The 3546-nt window shown below is 43.6% G+C and overlaps 1 protein-coding gene across 1 annotated transcript in view; it reads left to right on the forward strand.

Moving 5' to 3' along the window:
- The window catches only part of LOC119419741 (contactin-associated protein-like 5), a 354615-nt gene that overhangs the window by 127073 nt on the left and 223996 nt on the right, over nucleotides 1-3546 (forward strand). The gene's annotated exons all lie outside the window — the stretch shown is intronic.

The following is a 3546-nucleotide window of genomic DNA, read 5'->3' on the forward strand; positions in this document are numbered from 1 at the left end:
AACGTTTCGTCTCTCATCCAAGAGACTTCCTCAGTCTGAGGTGCTGTATTCAGCTCAGTCTCTTAAATAGCACCTTCTCAGAGTGGATCAACCAGTTTTGCTGCTGACAACCAGAACCAGCTGATCACATGCTCAAGAAGGACCATCAGCCTAACAATGGATCATTAGCACCTGATGGCTGTTTACTGTTCACAGAGGGCTGAGTGATACTAGCAATCACAGCATTGTAAGAGGGGGACAGTTGAACCTGGAGGCTCCACCCCTGTTTAATGATGGACGATTTCTTTTCACAAAGATGGCCTCCTTTACTCCTCTCTCAAACCATCGTTCCTCTCTGTCCAGGATATGAACATCTTCATCCCTGAAAGAGTGACCGCTGGCCTGGACATGAGTGTAGACCTCAGAGTCCTGGCCTGATGATGTTGATCTTCTGTGCTGGTCAATCCTTTTGGCCAGTGGCTGTTTAGTTTCCCTGATGTAAGACTGATCACCCTCCTGACACTGAACAACATACACAACATTACTCTGTTTGTGCCGGGGGACTGGATCTTTGGGATGAACCAGTCTTTAATGTATTTTGGGGTTTAAAAGCCACTGGGACGTTATGTTTAGAAAATAAACGTCTCAGTTTCTCTGATACTCCCTCAACATATGGAATGACCACTGGTCTGGGTCTGGGTTCCTCCTTTTCACCTGATGGCTGACTGGAGTCCTGTTTGGGTTTCTTCTCTGCTTTCAGGAAGGCCCAGTTAGGATATCCACATTGCTCTAGAGCCTGTCTTGTGTGGGATTTCTCCTTCTGCCTGGCTCCTGAGCTAGTGGGGATGCTGTCTGCTCTGTGGTACAGAGTCTTGATAACTCCTAAGGGTGATGGGAGTCAAACTGCAAATACTGGTCTGTGTGGGTGGGTTTGTGGTACACCTCGGTTTGCAAATGTCCTCTATCAGAGACTGAGACCTCACAGTCCAAGAAAGCCAACTTGCCATTTTTTACATCTTCTCGTGTGAACTTGATGTATTTATCCACAGAGTTGATGTGGTCAGTAAAATGTTGGACTTCCTGAGATTTAATTTTAACCCAGATGTCATCAACATACCTGAACCAATGACTTGGTGGTGTCCCTGAAAAGGACGTCAAGGCTCTCTTTTCTACCTCCTCCATGTACAGGTTGGCAACAATAGGAGAAACTGGAGACCCCATAGCACACCCATGTTTCTGCCTATAATATTGCTCCCCATATGTGAAGTAGGTTGACTGCAGGCACAGTTTCAAGAGTTGACACAGTTGTTCTGTGGAAAGCGTGGTCCTGCTGCTCAGAGTGGTGTCTGATTTGAATCTTAAACTACCACCTCTACTGCATCATCAACAGGAATGCACGTAAAGAGTGATGTGACATCAAAAGAGACCATTGTTTCATCAGTCTCCATGATGACATCCCTCACCTTATCCACAAAGTCCATGGTGTTCTGTATGTGGTGTTCTGAGCTGCCAACGAAAGGGATGAGTACAGACGCCAGATATTTGGAAACATTGTAAGTGACAGAGTTAATCATGCTAACGATTGGTCTTAAAGGAACACCTTGTTTGTGGATTTTAGGTAAACCATACAGACTAGGTGTGGCCTTTTAAGAGACTGAGCTGAAAACAGCACCTCAGACTGAGGAAGTCTCTTGGATGAGAGACGAAACGTTTCTAGATTTTTTTGCTTTGTTTTGTTTTTGTTTTTTTTGAATGTCCAGAGGACCAGATTGAACTTTTTTGGATTTTTCTACCTGGATTATTGAGCATGCATCAGGATACTGGCTGTGTCTGTTAGTCAAATATCTCATGAAGCACTGGCTGTGTCTGTTAGTCAAGTATCTCGTGAACCACTGGCTGTTTCTGTCAAATATCACATGAAGCACTGGCCGTGTGTTTCTGTTAGTCAAATATTTCACAGTGAAGAGATAAAAAGTCATTTTGTCGGAAGACAAAGGCGACTTTTGAAAGATTAAGAGAATCATTCTGGAATAATAACCGCAGCACTTGTTGTGCTGGTTTAAAATGCTGTGCCAGTGCTTTAATCTCCCACAGTGCACTGCTGCTCACTCTTATTTTGAGTCCTGGACAGAACGACATGATCCACTTTAGTCACACTCGAAATAAGAATTAGAAAAGTATCTTGGCTTGAGATGTGAGAAGTCGAGTTAGGTCAGCAGGAATTCTGGGGCTGTGACGTCGGCTGGTTTGTTGTCGACCATATGCACCAGTCTCAGCTCCAGATGAACCCAGAGTCCAAACCGATCTGGGCTTCTGGTGGTGCCAGTTTTCTTTAGTACCCAGTTCCTAAATAAAACTGTGGTGGGCTGAGATTATCACAGCTTCAGATCAATGGGCTAATCTGAACCCTGCTGGATATGCTGTAATCTCACAGCATGGGATTAGAAACATCACGCATGAACAGAAGCCGAGCTGAGAGTTGGTGGGCCGTTTTTCAGGGTCACTGTGGCAGTTAACGGACCTTTGAGAGGTGAAACTCTCCATGTGTTTGTCCCGAGAAAATCACATTAAAATGAGATTATTGTCCAGGATTAAATCCTCAGCATGCTTCAGAGGAATGCTTGGCACCTGCCAGCTTTCATGGGAGTTGTAGAGGTGACAGGTTCAATTCATTTCAGTTTCTGTCTGTAGCTCCAAGTCCCAACAGAAGTCGTCTCAGCACTGAACAGAAACATTCACACACATAAAAATTTAATTATTAACGTTATTTATCTGTATTTATGTTTTCATCAGAACCTGTAAATAACATCCTGCCACTCTCAGCTACTACCACACCAAGACTTTCACTGAGGTGCTTGTGTGCTGGGTGATGTTGATTAGCTCTGGCAGCCATTTTACTTATAACCATTCAATAACCATTCAAGTCTGACCACTGGTCTATGAGATATTTTACTAACAAATCGACTCAGTGCCAGCTGATCATGTCATTTTTTAGGCACAGGTTTTGTTCAAAATGGAGCACTCAGAGAATGTGTTGGGGATGACTCTCAGCTACTAACATGCCAAGTTTTAGCCAAACATCTGTACAACTGGCTGAGTTACAGCCATTTGTGTTCACTGAGATCTGTTGGCTGTGGCAGCCATCTTGAATCAGGCTATAGCTGTAAAACAATATTTATTTTAGGTTTCATTCAAGTCCATCCAGTGGTTCATGAGATATTTTGCTAACAAACAGACAATTGTTGTGTGATTAGTTAAGGCTCAGTGTATGTGTTGGGGATGACGCTCAGCTACGACTACACCACATTATCTGTGAAGTTGACTGTATGACAAACATTTTGTGTTTGCAGAGATTACGTAGGTGTGGCAGCCATCTTGAACGGTGTTGACTGTAAAAGTGAGTCACTTGTAGAATGTCTGTGGGGTTATTTAGCTGATGTAGCTGATGTCTGTGGAGTTATTTAGCTGATATAGCAGATGTCTTTGGGGATATATAGCTGATGCAGTTGATGTCTTTGGAGTTATTTAGCTGATGTAGCAGATGTCTGTGGGGTTATTTAGCTGATG

This window comes from Nematolebias whitei, chromosome 13 (assembly GCF_014905685.2).
Source record: "Nematolebias whitei isolate Nwh7 chromosome 13, NemWhi1, whole genome shotgun sequence".
Classification (NCBI taxonomy): domain Eukaryota; kingdom Metazoa; phylum Chordata; class Actinopteri; order Cyprinodontiformes; family Rivulidae; genus Nematolebias; species Nematolebias whitei.